Below are 20,871 nucleotides of genomic sequence, written 5' to 3'. Positions count from 1 at the left end.
CCCCTACTTCGTTGACATATGAACCAACATTTTGTTCAATATTAAAAGTACCGTCTTCTGACAGGTAAAACAACTGCCTGTTGCGTTATCATAAAATTCAATCTTCACTTTCTTCTCTGCTTCAGAAACCTAACTTAAAACTAATGATGTAGCTACTGAAAAAAAAATAATGTATTTTTTGGCAATTATTTTATCCCACAACATGGATGGCGTTTTTGTGTACTTTAATGAGGTGCAGATCAACAAAAAATATGTGACGAAATAGTGTCAGTTCCTATTGTAGTCGAAGTCGATGTCAAATTTAGTGTACATTGATCACAGCAAAATAACTCAACATTGATCAACCCAAGGTAGTTATGTAGGGGAAATTTTTTCAACTCTTATTCATTACATTAAATTTAAATACATTATTTCATGCGTAAGATGAACCGTGCTCTTAATTGTCGCGAGTTTTGAACCATTACCGAAACATTGAAATACTTTAAAAATTTAAGATAAAGTATAATAATCAAAAAATACATGACATAAACCAAGTTTGCGCAGTTCTACGTCATACTGCGGTCGTGTCTAGCACACAACCCTTTAATTTTTTTTTGTGATGGCAACGGCGTCACCACCACCTCCACAGACTTCCTCGTACACAGAGAACTGGTTGCTTTGTAGCACACGGTTTTCAGCATCGTCCATGGATATTAATGACATGCCTTAATGCTCTTTAGAGTACCACCAATATTTATTGGAAACTTGAAAGTTCAACAGAAGTTTCTTGTTCCCGTTCAATTGAACTGTGAAATTCACAAAAAGTTTATAAAGAACTTGTTTCGAACCTCTATCACAAAGTTCAATCTAAGTTCTAACCGTACCTTTAAGCAACGCGAAAGTTCACAACTAAGCTATGTTGAACTTCTTTGAGACTTTGAAGTACACGTAAAGTTCTAGATAAGACTTTGCAACAACTTAAAAAAATATAAACAAAGTTCGAAAGAAGCTCGACTTGAACCTTGACTTGAACTTGTAAGCAACTTTAAGAAATGTCAATTTAAGAAATGTTGTTTACTTTTGAAGAGTAAAACGCTATTACCTGGTATTGTCTTTTAAGTTTTTTTTAATAGCAAATAGGGTAGAGCGCTACTTCGTCGTAATCGCCCATTTCCGTTCTATCGATCAAAAAAGATCAATAATATCAATGATTTCACCGTACACAAATCAATAATAGGTTTGTTCCGATGCGTTAGTTCATTAGCTACAACATAAATCCTGTTAGAGCGCATTGTATGAATATTTACGCTCATTGTTCTCAAAACAAAAGAAGCGCTCCCTGCGAATCCCCTTTTTCTACGTTTATCCGTAGGACGAAGAAAATCTAATGGCGTTTCAATGCGTTAGGACGGAATTGAAACTCGTAGAACGAATTTAGAATCAAGAATCAGTATTAGATTTTAAACAATATCTCAACAATTTGTGGCTCTTTATCAAATCCAACGGTACGTATGGAAAGGTGAATAAATTTAGAAGTTATCTTTGACAGAAATATTTCATTTTTAGTTTAAACTCATTCAGAAAAGAGAGGTAAAGTGTGCGTTGTGCTTAGTAGGACGGAAATTAGATCATAAACCCTACCTAGGCAAATACTTATACTTACTATACCGGAAATCCTCGCGGAAATCAACAGCCTACCACGTCTAAACATGCTCCGATACAAACAGAAATTGATACAGATCTTCCAAGAAATACAGTAACATCCGAAGAAGTTAAACCTGAAGACGACGACAGTGACCTTGAGGATTTTTTGGGATTGACGACGACTCATTCGATGATTCAGGTCCATCAGGTGGTGGTGGAGGTGGAGGTTCGGGTGCTGTTGTGGTCCGGACATTTCCTTCAGAGATTGTCTCAAATGCAGTGGGTGGTGGTGATGGGGTTGATGTTGTTACTTGAGGGAGGATTTCATCCCGAACACTTCCTCTTACCTTGATGATGACGGGGGTCGGTGAAGTGGTTGCTTGTGTCACTAGGGAGATGGGTGTGTTTTCCAGAACAAGCATTTTCTGAAGGATATCGGTTTCGCGAATTGTGTGTTCTCTCTTGCGTTGGATTAGCTGACTGACGTCGGATGATGATTCTCCGGACAATTCGAATTGATTCTAACATCAGGAAACATCTACATTAGAAAACATCTGAAAACATTTACATATAAAAACATCCGAACAACGTTTAGTTCTAACGTTTTTTACATCTGAAACCATCCAAAAACGTTTGGTTTTAACATCAGGAAACATCTACATTAGAAAACATCAGAAAACGTTTACATATAAAAACATCCGAACAACGTTTAGTTCTAACGTTTTGTACATCCGAAAACATCCTTAAAACGTTTGGTTCTAATGTCAATAGATTGAAATTTTTGACGTCAGACCGACATTAGAATAGCAAAATTTTGTTCCAAAATTTCTGATGTATACACCATGTTACGTTGCTTAAATACAACTAAATCATAATGTTTTCTAATGTTTGACATCAGGCATACACTTGATTTCGATGCTGATGTAGACATTAAAATCAAACGTTGGGCTAATGTAAATTTCTATTCGGGTCCTCCAACAAATGCTTCCTTTCAGCGAAAAATGGTATAGGACTACCTCGCATAGCTGGTTACAAACGTAAGTAAGCCATACAGGGTTTGTTTACGTTTGAAACCAATTTCATACAAGAATAATCAGTAGGCTGATTTGACAGCACCAGGGTAAATAGTAAAATAAAAGATATATTTGTTTGCTTTTTGGGTTGTTGATTTCATTCAAGTTTTCTTTTTGGGCTGAATAGCATTACTTCCAACGGTTATACGAACCTTTTGTGAACTTTCAAGTTCTCTTTAAAAGTGAAACAGCATTCTGTTAGAAGCTTAAACATCGAATGTGAATTTTTTGGTTGCTTGGGGTCCCCTACTACTGATGCCGGGGGAACGACCCATTAAACATTGAATGCTGCATAAGAGTTTATTCAGGCAAAAATTTGCTTTTTCAGCTAAAAAAAATGCTTATTCAGCTTTTAATCAGCTGAAATTGTTTGTTGGGGACACCCATTTGGATGTATTTTATTAGTCTTGTAGTTAATCATATCGTCCGGCCATTTTCCACAGAGATGGCGCTGTTCCGCTGGTAGGAAGTAATAAAAATCCCCATAAAGAAATTGAGAGAAGGGGGAATAATTCGCTTTCGGTGCATATTCAGGTCAAAAAAAGTGAACGACGACCTAAAGAAAGAAATCAGGGACTTTGTCGTTCAGTTTTTTATCGGAAATTATTTTTAAACCAGCTACAATTAAATTAAAAAAAAATTCCCCATACAGTTTTACCTGCTTAACTACCAGTCCCCATAGAGCCAAAAGCATTCAAATTTGAGAGAGAAATTTTTCTCTCACTAGTTCAATTTCTCAACATGCCATGTGTTTTGATGACGCTCTATTTGTGATGTCCCTCTCACAGAATACAAAATAGAGTACCTGTTACTGCAAAACATGTCTGGTACCTAGAGCTTCCATTTCCCGGTGGTTTTCACTATCCCGGGATTCGGGAAATATTTATTTGATATCCCGGGAAATCCCGGGAAATCCCGGGATCCCGGGGAGTCAATAAAGATTGTATATTGTTTTAATATTCGTATGATCGTAATTTCTTTAAACGATGTTCTGAAATCTATGTTTCATCTCCTTAGAATAATGATTAAAAAAAGGAGATTTCTTCAATACTAGGGACACCAGATTTAACAACATGTCTTCATTTTGAAGACATTTAAAATTCTGTGAAGGTATTTTTTTCATGCAGATATTTTGAAGACATTTCATGATATGTGAAGTTGTTTCCAGACATGCGGAAGCTGAAGCAGACTTCCGATGGATTTTTTTTTTAATTTTTAGCTGACATATGAAGATTTTTGTTTAATAAATAATGTTTTTGATTTCATATTTTAAGCTTCTTCCTGAATATGTTGAATATGAATATTGTAGCCAAAATCGGATATTTCAAAATAAAACTTGATCCAATTGAATATTCATAGGACTTCACGGACATATTCGATTGGCTGGAGATCTTTAGAATAGTTCCTGATCAACGTTCAGTTTTGGGAGAATATCTTCACAATAGTACTTGATCAACCTGAAGCCTTGAAAAATATCCAGAGGACTTAATTGAAATCTTCGATCAGCTGGAGATCTTTTAAGTACTTCTTAACCGATCTGCCATCTTGGGAGAGCCGATTGAATGTTTGACCAGTTTAAGATCATCAGATTTCCTGATCAACCTGAATTTACTCATATCTGACCAACCAGTAATCTTGAGAGATTATCTAGAGACGTTATTTGAGTTTTACGAACAGTTGAATATCTTAAGAATAATAATTGATTGACCTGAAGTCTTGATAAATATTCACAGGTCTTTAAATCTCCGACCAGCTGTATATCCTTTAAATACTCTCTAATCACATTTCCGTCTGGGAAGGATGTCTAGAAGACATCTTTTGAATTTTTGAACACTTTCATATCTTCAGAACATTACTTGACTAAGTTGGAAAGTCTTGAATAATATCCAGAGATATCATCACAAATCCGTGAATATCAGTTATACAAAGATTCGTGTACTTTCAAGAAGGTTCTTGAACTTAAACTCAGTTCCATGAACTCAAAGCCTATATAAAGTTCCCTGAATATGTAGAATATTCTACAAAATCCTGGGATTTTTCGTCAACTTCTTGGAAGTTCCCAGTACTTCAAAGATTTTTCCATAGCTTACATCTTTTAATTTTTCGATAGGTACAATTGAATTTCTGCCCAGCTTGTTGTACTTGTACGAATTTTAAATAATTCATGCGATGTTCCGTAATTATCGTCCACGAAGTTGTTTAACATTCTACGAAGTATCCTGAAGAACTATGATGGTCCCTGAAGTTTTACGAGGTTGCACGAATTTCTATGAAGTTATCTGAAATCAAATGAATGTCTCTTGACATTTTAGAAGTTCCCCAATGGGACGTGATATTATGTTTGTCAGCCAAATTTCAAAATAGTCCGTGCAGATCATGATGATTATGGTGGATGATTTCTCTCATGAATGTATTTATAAAATCTATTTTGCCGTGCTTTAGGATTAGATTACATACTAACAGGTAAAGGTAATGCATACCTTTCAACGTAACGAATGACAGCCAGGGAGAGCTATGGAAGCCAAGATAGAAGTCGTTGACTCTAAAAACTGCAAATACTGAGTCTTTTCATCAGTTGAGACTAGTACTACGTACTTCCAACCATCTTAACAATGCATTCCAATGGTTTTTGATCAACTATGAATGATGGTCATCTCACGACGCTCAACCTGATTGAATCAAAATGTCCACGGTTTGTTTCACTGCTAGATCGTATTTTTCACGAGTGCTTCTTGTACAACGATCGTATTCAAAAAGTGATGTCTGTGTGCAAAATCAGAATGAATGGCAAACGAAGGGAAGAGATATATTTCATAAGATGTGACAGTTCTGGATTCAAATTCTACTACAGATATTCCAAGAAAGATTTATAGTGGTAAAAGAGTCTCAAATTAAAAAATCCCGGGGTACACGCGATCCCGGGATTTTTAAATTAATTTTCCGGGATTTGGAAATCCCGGGAAATGTATTAATCCCGGGATTTTCATCCCGGGACATCCCGGGATGGAAGCTCTACTGGTACCTCTATACATACCAAATTTGAGATTTAGATTTCAGTAAAACGGATCAGGGGTTGAAACTGTTGACGTTTTTTACGACACTCGCTTCGTTGTCATACGCGACAGTCTGTTTTTATTCATACACTCATGCTCTAACGTCGTCTCTCTCGTTCTAATTCCTCAATTTGGTGTAAATTAAACCATTTCTGATCAGAAATGCTATTACTAGGGCATCGTTGCTTACTATTTTCCCAATGCATACAAGCACAACATCAGCAGCTCTTATTATGAGATAAACTAAAATACATACATTCGTGACGGTCTTCGGCAACAGTGTCGTATGACAGAGCCTGTAATATGACATTTTAGTTTGGTACTGTAATTTGATAGCTTATTTTGCAAGTGTCGGAAGCAAAGGCAGTCGAGTATCACAGAAAATATGTCGACTACGGTGACCACTTACAAGACTGAAACGGATTGCTGGCTCATAATCAGCAAAGCAATGCTTTACTGAAAGACAGCGAACGATATTTTTAAACGGTTTGCTGGACACCCAGTAATGAACTGTCAAACTGTTAGCGTCACAGTCGCAAGTACGTACGCATCACCGTCTACATCGGAGGAGGAGGAAATAATTAAAATTATTTTGGTAAATACACTGGTTATATCTAATAAAATATGTATGGCAAAGAGCCAGGTGATTCTATAACAATCTTCTTCCGAAGCTGCATGCTCCTAGTAAGACAAATATCGATTTACTGAGTCTATTCAGCAAAATGCTGCTAAATGACAGAATTTGGGATTGCTGAAAAAATCAGTAAAAATGGAATCTGAAATCTTTACTGATTTTCAGTAAAATGTTGTCATTTTGACAGAAGTTGGAATTGCTGGAAGATACAGCAGCATTATTTTGCTGGAAAGTTTGCTGATCTTTCATCAAGTCTAAAATCAGCAGAATTTTACAAATTTTCAGCGATTTAAATTTGGTGTGTATAGGTATACCTATAGATACCTGAGAATATTTATAAATACTTAAGAAATACATAAGAAATATCTAGCGATGGTTTGTTTGCTCGGTTGCTATAGGCTATAAACAAATTTCATTTGTTTGTTTATCTGACGTATGGATTCAAATCTCATCTGATATTGTGTACATTTAACAATTATTATATTGTTTGTTACCGAACGGAAACCGTTTTTTGTTGCGTGAGACGATAGGAAAAGAAACAGTATTCAGTTTGATCAGAAAGTTAACGATCAATTTGTAGTCGATAGCCAGTCATCTATACGTTTCGTGACGGGTGACGATTGGACTCCCATAGACTTCTTTGACGTTTGTGAAATGCACAAGTATTAGTGCAGAACTCGGGGTAAATTGTAAGTATTAGTCCAAGAAACCTTTGAATTTACCCAAAGTTCTGCACTAATACTTGTGCAATTCACAAACGTCAGAGAAGTCTATAATGAAGAGGGCCACGATGGAATAGCGGATAAAGCAAAACGCATAACGAAAGGGAGTTGCTGGGTGGTGGATGAGCTATGAATAAGGGGAGAGAAGGTAAGTGAGTCCTCCCTTAGCTCAGTCGGTAAAGGCACAGCTACAAAGCAAGACCATGCTGGAGGTGGCAGGGTTCGATTCCCGGTCCGGTCTAGGAATTTTTCGGGTTGGAAAATGTATCGACTTCCCTGGGCATAGAGTATGATTGTACTTGCCACACAACGATACTAATGCAAAAATGGTACAGGTATCGAAAGCTCTCAATTAATAACTGTGGAAGTGCATCTAGAACACTAAGTTGAGAGCACGCAATAAGTTAATATGCCGTACGCATATAAGCTTGAAATGCGAGGAAGAAGAAGAAGAAGGTAAGTGAGTCTAGAGCTGTGGAACAGAGTGGATCTGGTGAAATTTGGATGGGGTTCAGAGACGTGAGGCCCGTTGTTAGAGTGCTTTTTTGGAAGGTAGTGTGTGAAGAGCTTGTAAGGCGTTGATTTCGGAGACCGAAATTTCAACCTCTGGAACAGCTAACGTCCGTGGTCTCCAAGGATCTGGGATCAGTCCACACTACAGCCGCCGATAGCCACGAGGATCGGTAGCTTGACATAGACAGCGGCTGGTTTCTCTATTGCAGCAGCGTAGGTGTTTCACCTCCCGCCCGCCATTGGATCAATAAAGCCATTCAATGAAAGCCTAAATTAACCCTTTTTGTCAAGCTTCTCATAATTCCGAAAACTCTCCCTACCTCGCCAACGCCGAGCGAAAGAGGCCTTTGGTGACCATCCCAACAACTGCCGACTGGCTTAGACCAGCAGTTAAGGATGTAGACACGTCCCCTTCAGGGACAGCGCAGAAGCTCCCGGTGTCCAACAGTTGTGAGTTTCAATATTAATAGAATTAACGACACGCCACTGACCGTATCGTACGTGACTCGTTGATCCAGTCCCAGGAGGAAGCTATACTGATGGCCATTGGAACCGTTCGACTATTGCTCATTTAAATGTATCGTTCAAAATACAGATCTGGACATGACTATCGTGTTATAAGTAGGTTTTCACCTTCTAGCATCTTGATCCTGTGATAATGACTACGAACATTTAAGCTGATGGGAGGTGAATCGGAACTTGTGGCATCGGGAGAGGTGAGCCTCATTGATTCGGTAGCATTATAGGGCGCAGAAATAAACAACACTCCCATGGACTAAACCCCATACGATGTCCTTCTACTTGAAGCTCATAAAAGTCGCCAAGTTGTACAAGTTAAAATAAAGTGTGGTCCAGCTAGAATCTATTATGTCAAAAACAGCTCCATCTCTGGATTGATAATGTTAGGTAGTCGTAAGGCAACATGAACCTTCTTTATTACATAGGGTTAACTACCCCATTTCCGGCCTATTAAGCACAACTCGCACTTAGTATTTCTTAATCTAGCCCAGTTTAGCACCAAACGGAATGTTATTATTACTGATGGCTTCCAAATTTATTTACCTTAAGATTTGATAAAGAGAAACCAATCGTTGAGATATTTTGTCAAAAGTCTAACACTGTTTCTTGACGCCAAACTCGGCCTACGGATTCTAAACTCGGCCTAACGCATTGAAACGCCATTGAAACGCCAATGGATTCGCTTAGGCCTATCGGATGAAGATAAAAATTGATTCGGTCGGGGCGCTTATTTTGTTTTTGGGAATAATGGGTGCAAACCTTCATATCACACGTTCTCATTGACTTCGTTCCAGTGGCTTATTAACTAAAGGATCGTACCAAACGCATAATTGACTTGTTAACGCCGAAATCAAGGATTTATTTGAAGTTTTCTGCTCGATAGACCCAAAATGGGAGATTAGGCCGAAATAGTTCTCTACGCTATTGATAAAAAATATGACAAAATTATTCCCATCATGAGTTTTCGTGCATAGTCGTATCATAGATTACGTCGGATTTTTGGCGTGGATGTGCAAGATCAATTTTCATTTCTCGTCTTCCAGCTGGCACTACTTTATAAAAATAGTGCGAATCGTGACGAAGCTTCCAGCACCGAATGAGGAGAACTTTCAAACCAAACCGCTGTCAATACCGATCAGACTCGACCACTAGGGGCGCTGCTATAAAATAAACTGTGCTACCGGATTCTAACTGGACCACACTTTATATTTCATGAAACAAAGGAGCACAACTATGACACCAACATAAACGGGTGCTGAGCACCAAAGGAGCTTCCACTTCGTTCCGTGGAGTAAAACGACAAAAACATACGCGGGAAAACGAACATCATATAATGTCGACGGCAGCGTTCCCGAATATCATGCTTATTTTCTCCAGAGGCGCCAGCATTATTGATGTCTTCATATATATGACGACAGGATCAAACTTAATAAATTACCTTTCCGCGTTTTGCTGCCATGCCGTCTCTGGCAAAGGATAGAGCGTATGGATCTGTACGTATATATTATAATCCACGTGGCGACGATGTATAACATGAGATCATATGATAAAAAATAGAAATGAACGGGAAAAGAGTATGTGCACGAAGCGTATGATATACGTGCCCGAAAAAAAGGATCGTAAATCGTGAAAGCATCACGGGTTTGGCTTGGGAAGGAAAAATGGGGAAAGACAATGGAAATGCTGGATGGAAACTCATCAGTGGAAACAATTTTTATTTGACTTTGTTTAAAACGGTGTGGTTTTCCAGAATTCACCCACAATTCAACATGACCAACATATTTTTATTCTCACGTTGCAGGCAACATCTCGGTTTTTATGAAGGTCAATACTATCTTCATCTTCTTGCTGGATTTTAAGGTCTTACGCGAGCTTGCGCCTGCTCTCAACAACAGTTATTAATTGAGAGGCAACCAATGCATGAATTTGTGTATTGCATAGGAAGCACAATGCTACACAAACCCAGAAAATCACCCACTTCCAACAACAACTGCATCGCTATAATTTCTACTTTGGAGTGGAAAGGAGTCAGCTGCAACTTGGTGGGTATTTACCGATACTGTTCTTACAATAACCAAGCAAGACAAAAGAGCTTTCTCGCCATTTATTCGCTTCCGCTTGAATGATTCCGCCCCGGCCTCGTGCCAACTCCTTGATACCGCTTCTTGACACACTGTTGACAAATCCAAAATTAATGTCTCCCTAGCTGTAGCCGACCCGCAAAGCTCCTGAGTAGTAGTAATACCCCGTACCCTGGACCGAGCAGACAATGGAAATTGGCACCAAATGCCGAACGAACGGACAACAACGCTTTGCTGATGGCTGCTATTTTGTGTACAAACAATGCTGTTTACTTGACTTCCGCCCTGTTCAACCGGATGCGGCTAACATCTTCAACTACAACAAGAGCTCGTGTAAAAGCACAAATCCTACACTGTCGGTCTAATACCGGATGGATACACAGACAGAGTCGTACACTCGCTCCAGACACGTTCGACGGATCATTATTTATTTAATGTCGTTTATCGGATTTAATCATCTGCTGCGCCTCGTTTTGGGCACGTGTACTCGAGCCTTGTGTTGAGGGTGGGCGAGTTCGAAGCGTGACTGTTTTTCCCGCCGTCGGTCGGTCGGTTGGTTGCCTTTGTATAATTTAATTGGCAATGTCCTCTCCGCCTCAGCCTACGGATCCGGAAGTATGCGCTAGCGAAAAGGACAAACGAAGCACAATTGTAACGTAATATTGTTGACGAAGGCTTATGATGATGATGATGGTACACGGCTCAGCACGGCTCGACAAGAACAATAACATCACTCAATTAAGATGGGCATCGTTAGATAAGGGAGAGAATGTGGATGCGCAAAGGAACATCGGAAGTTGATATGGAGGAAACGGTTCCGATTGACGATGTGAGTGATTCAATTTAGGGTACTGGGATACAATTTGAATTATCGGAGCATCGAGAGCTGATTAGTAGGAATAGGTGATTGTTTGAGCTAAGCGTTTTTCTCTTTGGTTTGTTTTCCGTCGATCTTGTTTTCCGTACTTAGTACCAATGCTACCGACGCCAGGAAGGTAGCTCCCACACCTGGATCCTACATTTCGACCCATCAACTCATGGACCGGGGACCAACGGCTTTACTTCCTTTCTGATGGAAGACGTGATCAGAAATATGCCTCAGAAAATCCCGGCGGCGCCGACTGAGATTGAATACAGGCCTTTTAAGGTGAGAGGCAATCACGCTTACCACTACACCACAGGCGCCGCTTGAGTTAAGCGTTGGTCATTTTGAAAATTTATTATCGTGTGGATTGTTACAGCGGATGATGCTTTATACTAAGTACAACCTGTTCATTCCTGATCTTTTTTGATTGGATTTTTGGAATTAAAAAAAATTATATTTCTACTTACTGTGTACCATTTGATTTCATAAAAGAGAAACCAATTATTTTTATTTCCTTAAAAATTCACATAATATTGCATGCATAATTGCAAGTTAAATATTTCCGACTGCAAATCAATTTCAAAGCAATACAAGGGGCGGTCACTCTACACACTTATTTTGTGCAAACTTTTTATCTCAGCGTGCCTGCAGCAGTGCCAAGAGTGCCAGTCACCCAGACCAACTTTGTTTGCTTGATAATAACGGCATGCTTGGCAATCCCGTTAATGTTTTCTTTTGAAGGCGAATGAACAACACAACCAAGCAGTAAAATCCGACTTTTGACTTTAAATGTTCTTTATTTCTTGTACTTATTTGTGTGGTTTACATGTATGACTTAACGGCGCCGGTGGTGTAGTGGTAAGCGTGATTACCTCTCACCCCAGCAGGCCTGGTTTCAATCCCAGTCGGCGCCGCCGGGATGTTCTGAGGCATAACATCTCTGATCACGCCTTCCTTCGGATGGGAAGTAAAGCCGTTGGTCCCCGGTTCATGAGTTGATGGGTCGATAGGTAGGGTCCAGGTGTGGGAGCTGCCTTCCTGGCACGTCGGTAGCATTGGTGCTCAGCACGGAAAACAAGATCGACGGAAAAAACAAACCAAAGGAAAAAAAAAATGTATGACTTATCAAGTGACACAGATGCGTCTTTTCAACTTTAGTTCTTTTGAAGTTTCAATTATTATTAATTACAGTTCCTAGTCCTATCAGGCCTGTTTAGAAACTGACCACCTTGGTGGGATTGGTTTGTTTGAAATTGGAAGGGCGAGACTACTTAAAACTACTATTTACAGCTACAACTAACTTAAAACTACTATATACACCTAACCTACTAAATACAAGCTGCTTATCAAAGCATGTACTGATGTATTGCATTTCTGCACAAACCTAGTCTCAATGTCAGCAATTTTTGAAGTCTAATTTAGAAACGTTCACCTCTAGATGGAGATCAGAAATTCTTGTATCGAAAGGACGATAAGTATCATCGTCAGTGTGCGACTTACCTTGTGAAGAGCTGGTCCGAAAGTGCGTGGAGAATTGCCCGTGTGTGTTTATGAAGCGTTGCCATAGAAACCTCCGTTTACCGGCATTGAACTGTTGCGCTTACAACGGAGCTCACACGGCTTGCTGACTCATAAGCGTCAAGTTAAGACCTGCTTAAACTAGCGCTAATATATGTCACACATGTCCCTCTCTCCTCACAAAAAAAGAATTTTACTCGGTTTTTATTTTCTGCCGTGAATGCACCATTGCTCTGACATCAGTAATATCATCATGAAGATCAATGTGGTAATCAATGGTGATAGACAGCTTAGGAATCCCTCATTCGTGGGGGTAAAATCGAAATGGATGATTTTTCAATCAATCTCATAGTTGCTCGGAGAAAAATAAACCCGATTGCATCCTGGGACTTCTGGGGCGCAATGTGGGATGGTTGTCGTATAACAAAATGTTGGTAGACTGTGTACTGACGAACTGAAGCCGTTGTGTCACGAGTAATTGGTGATGGAAAGTGGACTCAGGCCTTGTTTTCTCTGCTGAGATCTCTCTAGTTAGAGCAGCTAGAGTGTGTTGAAACATTAAATGTTTTGGACAGGACGGTCCACCAAGGCACCCGCTTGAAGTGAAATGGATGGGTAGAGTGGAAATGCCAACTCCCGGTCATTAACACTTCGTGAAAAGATGGTGGGCTCTTCTCCCCACTCATTGGGACATCCTCCTGTTGGATGGGCTGTTTTTTTTTTTTACCGGTTATACGATCCTGTTGTTGGAAGCAGATTCTCATTTATTCCGTGGATGCACGTGGGCGATGTTGCTCACGGATTCACCCAAACCGTTTTTGGCCCTTCATACAATCGCAGGTTGAATACCATTAGAAGCTTCGGCTTTCCTCAGCTGCTTGACGGACGAAGGCAGTGCAAAGCGGGTGCTTTTCAACTTCGCCAGTTGATTAACTTCATGGCGTCTTTCTAAATTCCGTCTTTCCTTAGCAGTCTCATACTCCAACTAAATCTTGACAGTTTCGCTCTGATCGGCGGCCCGCATCGCTTCAAGAGCACGCTTCAATTGTTGGTCTCCCTCGATTTGCAGCTTTTGCAGTTCCTTTTGATGAGCTACCACCTGAGTGAAGGCATTTATGATGAACAAATCCAAATCTTTCTTCGACATGCCCATCGTCTTCTCTGCCAGATTTATACCCGGGAAAAGGGACTGGATTTCAGCGATGAAGAAGTTTCGCGCCGCTTCGACCTTCTTCCAGTATTTTTCGCCTAAGTTGGCAAGGTTTCTTGCCTTATACACATCCTCTTTAGCTTTCTTCAGGTGTTCCAGATAGGCGGCGATGTTCTCACGAGCCTTTCCCTTCAGTTCATCGGAATATTTGATCTCTCGACTATGCAACAAGCGATGTAGCTTTTCAATATTATCGCGGGCATCGTCAGCGGCATCCTCTGCTGCTTTTAGAGCAGTATGTCTTGCGCTGGTTCGATTGCGCAACAGCACCCAACTTGAAGTATCGAGCTTGTCGACGGACTCATCGACCAACTTTTTGACTTTATTGGTGTACTCTTTCAGCACCTGTACGGCCTTTCCGTATTCCTTGATGGCCGTTGTAGCTGCCACATCGATCTGGCGCTCTAAGTCTAAGTCTAAGCTCTAATATCGATCTAGGTACGTGTTCAGCAGTTTTAGAGGCAACTGGTTTCGGAACTGCCGGTGCCGCTACCTTTTCTGGCGCAGGTTTCGAGCAACGGCAACAGCTTCTGAAGCTTTGACCTTCTCTGTGGTAGGTTCCGGTTTAAAAAGCGGAGGAGATGGAACAGGTACATGGACCGATTTCGAACGAGTTACCGGTGGTAAATCAACTTTCTTTTCTGTCTTCTTCTCCTCTTTTTTGCCGCCCGTGAAGAAGCCGGTAACTGTGGAGGTGTAACCACTGATGGAGCTGGAAATTTCATCCAATTTCTTCGACACCTCTGCCAATGGGTTTTCCTCCTAGCAGGATCGCCAATGTGCGACTTACCTTGTGAAGAGCTGGTCCGAAAGTGCGTGGAGAATTGCCCGTGTGTGAAACCTCCGTTTACCAGCATTGAACTGTTGCGCTTACAACGGAGCTCACACGGCTTGCTGACTCATAAGCGTCAAGTTAAGACCTGCTTAAACTAGCGCTAATATATGCCACACAGTCAGCACTCTATTCTGAGCGACCTGGATTTTGTTCCTGTGAGTCTGTGCACATGATTCCCACACTGGAGTTGCGCAGAGGATCGCAGGTACTATGATTTGTTTGTAGACAGGCAGGGTGAACAACCTTGAGAGGCGGGATCTGCGGCAAATCAACGGGTACAGACAGCTAACCAAGGCAGAACACTTGACTACAGTTTTCTCTACATGCGAACGGAAGAGGAGCTTTTCATCGAACAAACATCCCGAGATAGGTTACTTTGGCAGACCACTCAATCCTATAATCGCTATATTTATATTCTGGCGGATAGAAATTAGATCTATCAAAAAGCGGAACCAATTCAATATAAGTACTAAGCACAACGCGCACTTTACCTCTCTTTTCTGAACGAGTTTTAACTAAAAATTGAATATTTCTGTCAAAGATGACTTCTAAATTTACTCACCTTTCCATACGTACCGTTAGACTTGAGAAAGAGTCACAAATTGTTGAGATATTGTTTAAAATCTAATATTGCTTCTTGATTCTAAATTCGTTCTACGAGTTTCAATTCCGTCCAAATTCATTGAAACGCCATTAGATTTTCTTCGTCCTATGGATAAACGTAGAAAAAGGGGATTCACTAGGAGCGCTTCTTTTGTTTTGAGAACAATGAGCGTAAATATTCATACAATGCGCTCTAACAGGATTTATGTTGTAGCTAATGAACTAACGCATCGGAACAAACCTATTTTTGATTTGTGCACGGTGAAGTCATTGATATTATTGATCTTTTCTGATCGATAGAACGGAAATGGGCGATTACGACGAAGTAGCGCTCTACCCTATATTTGTATCAACGATCTTTTAGAGAAGCTGGAAGCTCATATAGTGAAAACAAATTCAATTTACTGAATTTAATAGTTTAATCAGCAAAATGCTGCCAAATGTCAGAATTTTGAACGGCTGAAAGATCAGTAAAGAAATCTGGATCAACAATAGAAAAGCGCCCATCAGCATTTGTAAACAAACCGATCCAAAGCCCTTTACTCACAAAGCGAAGGCCACCCACGCAAACCAACACCATTATCGGATAGGGGAAACTTCCACCTACACCTAGACTTACACGATGATGGTGTTGGTTTGTGAGGAATGGGCTTGGAAACGGTTTGTTTACAAATGCTGATGGGCCATTTTCTATTGTTGATCCAGAAATAATACTGATTTTTAGTAAAAGGTTGTCATTTTGACAGAAGTTGGAATTGCTGAAAAAATCAGCAGTATTATTTTGTTGAAACGTTTGCTGATCTTTCATCAAGTCTAAAATCAGCAAAATTTTGCTGATTTTCAGCGATTTAAATTTGGTGTGCACTTCAATGTGATAAAAATCGATGGGGACGACTCTATTAATCTACGATGCAGGAAATATTATGTTTTGCTGTGGCTAGCTGCGCGTAATCTGAGTAGATAGAAAGAAGATTTATCACGATTTTGAAGATTTTCTGCAAAAAGATGATGCGCGATGCAAGTAGATGCGAGAAATGAAAGAAGATTTTTCGAAGATTTATTTGCTAGTGTGAGATTTATTGAGCATCTAAATTTGAGATTTAGATGTGTCGCCCCCCTTGATAAATATAGTGGGTGAGGATTATAGATACTATAGATTCCATAGATAAGCGGAGGAAAAGTATAATGTAGCCAAACTAACTGTCAGTTAGTGTAGCCAAACGAGCATGACGTAATCATGGTGTTGTTTGAGGGGGGAATATTGTAATATTATGAGCACCAAACGCTTTCCACATTCCAATTTATTTCGCGGACAACGGAAGAAAGAAAGATAAAGCAAACCATTCCTCGATACATTGTTGCAAAGATTTGCTTTGCACTTCATTTTGAACTTTTACGCACGAAACAAAACAAAACTGCACAACGAAGAGCTCTATGAAAGCATGAACTTTTTTCACGGATGCCAGTAAGATCATTTATTTTTCATGGTTGCCAAAACAACTTTTTGTGCCTCCGATTATCAATGGAATCTATAGTATCTATAGTCTGCCCAACAAACAATTTTAGCTGCATACTAGCTTATACAGGCAAAAATTAGCTGTATAAGCCAATTTTCGGCTGTATAAGCTAATCTGCAGCTAAAATTGTTAGTTGGGTGATCAATTATTCCGTTAGGTAATGTTGACGTTTGTTGCAAAACTGAGGTTTTGGATGCATTTCAACAACATAAAAACTAATTATTGTTGATTTTAAAGTTTGACGACCCTTTGCTATAATCTCAAAATTTAGCAAAAGACATCTTCCTATAGCTTTCAAATTTTCTTTTGGGAATAACCCTCAAAAATAACTTTCTGTTTTCTTTTCAGCTGCATACCAGGCTCAAGATTCCGACCAACTGCTCCGGCAGGGCATCGAAGCATTGTTGTAGAAGGCTTCCCGACCCACCATTTCGTTAATTTTCTTTAATTTTCTATACATCTATGGTTTTACCATAGAGGTAACTCTAAGACTAGTAGGTCCCGAAGAAACGTGCTCAACTTTTTGGCTCAGCTCTGGCACTATCTTCGGTCCCAAGCTAATCGATTTACCCCTCGAAACATAGGAAAATCCACTAACCCCTCATTTTATCAGTCAAACTTTCATAGCGAATCAAAACAAACATAGTGTAGTAAAAGAATTTTGACTAGAATTTGGTGGAGTGCCCCTTTCTGAATCCAAACTGTTCCGGAAGGAGAATATTGTTTTCCTCGACAAACTTGATCAAACGGTTGAGAATGAATTTCTCGAACAATTTGCTCAGCGCTGAAAGGAGGCTGATTGGGCTTGAAGGCAATGTTGGATCTTTACCGGGTTTGCGGATTGGTATGATTTTTGCTAGCTTCCAGACGCTTGGAAAGTAGTGCAGTTCCAAGCATCTGTTGATGATAGCGGTTAGAAGAGACTGCACTTTCATGCTGAGTCTCTTCAAGATCAAGTTGAATATACCGTCGAACCTGGGAGCGTTCATGTTCTTGGTGCATTTCAGCGCTGAGCAAAGCTGTTGTACTGTAATCATATCCGCACAAGTGGAGGCATCTAGGTTTTGAACGCATTGCGTAACCTGATCATCGAGCGGACTTTGGATAGTCGATCACATTTGCTTTGTCCTGTGAGGTGATTAAAAGCCGATCGTCATCATTTTCGACTCTGAGAGGAGGAACGGGTTTGTTTTGAGTTTTCGGGACCTTGCACCCAGTTGACATGATGGTAGTCTTTACGCAGTCTAGCAGGAACCACGTTGACACCGACTTCAGTCACCACAAGGTAAGAAAAAGTACTCAAAACTGAGTAAAAAAATACTCAACGCTGGGTTCTACCACTTGAGGTCCACCGTTGAGTAATTCTCATAAATGTTCTGGTTAAAATTTACTCAACTAAAGAGTTATATCAGATGTACTCAAATTTGAGTTATTTTTCTGATGAAATTCAATTCAATAAACATTATTTACCTAATTGTATTGATTTTTAATGTTCTATTAATATTTATTTTATGCATGTTTGTTAAAACTACATCATCAAATAATTTTTCACAAAACACCTAAAATATTTTTTCAATTTATTTCTTTCAAATCAATTGCACTGCGATTTGAAGTCAAAATAAACTCAAACTCAAGTTAAAATAACTCAACCGGAATGATCTCACAGTCAGTGGGATGAATGGTTGAGTACTTTTAACTTATTTTTGAATGAAAATTGTAACAGCACTTCGATCAACAATCAATACGAAACTAACGATTTTAAATTGGCTCACCACTTTAGTAGCCTATTGGTCCCAAGCAAACGATTAACGTACCCTATTCTAGTTGAAATTCTATTACTACACTATGTTTGTTTTGATTCGCTATGAAAGTTTGACAGATAACATCAGGGGTGTGTGGATTCATGCAGAACATGCAGGGGTGAGTGAAATAGCTTGGGACTGCTTGGGACCGTTGTTCTGGTACTGAGTGAGCCAAAAATAATAATGATTTTCTTCGGGACCCAGTGGTCTTAGAGTTACCTCTATGCTTCGATGGTCGGTGCTGCAGTCGTTGCTGGCAGTTCATTGTTTGCGATTGCTTTAGTCGTTTATCTACAGTTAAAGTGATTTTTCGTCCATGTTAATGATTGGAAAAGTGGCTGGATGCTTCATAGATTGAAGGTAAGTGTTTTTATTTATTATGTAATGTGAATACTCCCAAATTTATTATGCTGTATCGGTTCTAATCGAAGAGCTCTCGATATGAATTGAATAGTCCGAAAATACCCGACAGATAACACCGCTAATCGGCAGACGAGACGGATTTCTCCCGGTCCAGCTTTGGACATTGAGCACTATTCGTGCCCGAGAAATGAGAAGATTGTGGTGTATCATTCAGTTTGTTAAAACCATCCATCCGCGATCTGGGATCTCGTTCCAAAATGTAGAGTTTGCTGAACTATGCCAAGAAGAGGGAGTGATCTGCACAGTGCATCTGAGGTACTGTCTAGATTTGATTTTTTGAATAAATGCATTAAATTATATGTTCGTTTCCACAAATTCGTTTCTTCTTAATTAAAAAAAGGAACACTATTTTTTTGCTAACATTCTGACATTTTTCTCCTCCCGACGTTGAGTAAATTTCACCTATTTCGTTCGATAATCAAGCAGGTTGTTTTCACCCATTGAAGCGCAGAACGAAATCACTCAAATTTGAGTATCTCCAGTTAACTCAATTTTGGCTAGCCCCATGGAAGCACCGAGTTGGGTGAAAGTTACTTAACATTGTGTATATATTTTTAACCGTGCACCGGATGGTGGTCGGAACTGAGATCTTTGCGCGCCTCCGGCTTGGATAGTCCGATGTTCATCAGGAAAAATCCAGGGTGGAGAGATTTCCCGCCGGAGAGATAAAAGGTAAACTGCACAGTGTACAGTCCATGTTGTGCGTGGTCGAACAATAGACAACTGTTCCGGTTCCGCCAAGCTTCATGGCGGGCATTCAGGTCGCCCCCAACGATGAATCGGGATCTAGTACGGGTGATGGCGGACAGGTCGTTTTTGAATTGGATTCCTAGTCCGTTGCTTGCGGTTCACTGGCGTGGGCAGCAAGCAGCGATAAACCGGACGTTTCCAGTTGGTGATTCCACCTCCACAGTAAGGGCCTCGATGATAGAAGCATAGAGGTAACTCTAAGACAAGAAGGTTCCGAAGAAACGTGCTCAACTTTTTGACTCAGCTCTGGTACTATCTTCGGTCCCAAGCTAATCGATGCACCCCTCGGAACATAGGAAAATCCACGAACCCTCCCTGTCAAACTTTCATAGCGAATCAAAACAAACATAGTGTAGTCCTAGAATTTCGACTAGAATGGGGTACGCTTATAGATGTACTTGGGACCAATAGGCTAGTCAAGTAGTGAGCCAATTTTAAATCGTTAGTTTCCACCGGTTGATAGAAGTGCGGATGGGGGGCAGAGTGCACAACTTGATTCCCGTTCTGACGATGACCGCTACTCCACCCCCTGGAGCTGGTGCGATCAAGCCGGATAATGTTGTGGTCTGGCAACCAAAAGCTTTAGGTGGGTCTCGGTTCGAAGACCCACGTCGATGCTGTGCTTCTCCGGAGGAAGTCGGCAAGCTCAATCTGTTTTGCTCTTACAGCCCAAGCGTTCCAGGTAGCGATAGATAGCGGTTTAGATACCATACTGGAAGATGAACTTACCGAGAACTAGGATCTGCTCGCGTTTACTGTGGCTCTTACGAAGAACACTTGTCATATTGATGAAAATCTCCATCAGTTCATCCGCTGAGAACACATCGGGATTATTTGTTAGAGCTGTTGATTGTCTCCAGAATCCAGGGAGGTGGCGTGGTCTTGAGCGCAGTTACCGCAGCGTGGCCTAATGTTGCAGTTGCGGGTGCCCTGTCCGAAGTTCAGACCCCGTTGGCACTGAGTCACATCGCGATGGTCGCCACGGTATGGCTCCCAGCGGTCGATGATGGAATTGATGGAGCGGATGGCTTTCAGCGCGTTGAGCATCACCGTTCCCTTCTGGAAGTGTACCAGGAAAAGGCAATCCGAATACGCCTTCACATTCTCGTCTCTCCTTGTCCATTCGATAG

At 40.4% G+C, this 20,871-nt stretch overlaps 1 pseudogene; it reads right to left on the bottom strand.

The window, feature by feature from the left end:
• Positions 1 to 13,427: 13,427 nt before the first annotated feature.
• LOC135706854 (MICOS complex subunit Mic60-like) overlaps positions 13,428 to 20,871 on the bottom strand; it is a 33,039-nt pseudogene continuing 25,595 nt past the window's right edge.

Source organism: Ochlerotatus camptorhynchus, unplaced genomic scaffold (genome assembly GCF_037179485.1).
Source record: "Ochlerotatus camptorhynchus isolate MF236.1 unplaced genomic scaffold, CSIRO-AGI_Acam_v1.1 ptg000292l, whole genome shotgun sequence".
NCBI lineage: Eukaryota > Metazoa > Arthropoda > Insecta > Diptera > Culicidae > Ochlerotatus > Ochlerotatus camptorhynchus.
Note: the sequence above shows the minus strand (reverse complement) of the source record. Positions and strands in the feature narration are given on the sequence as shown.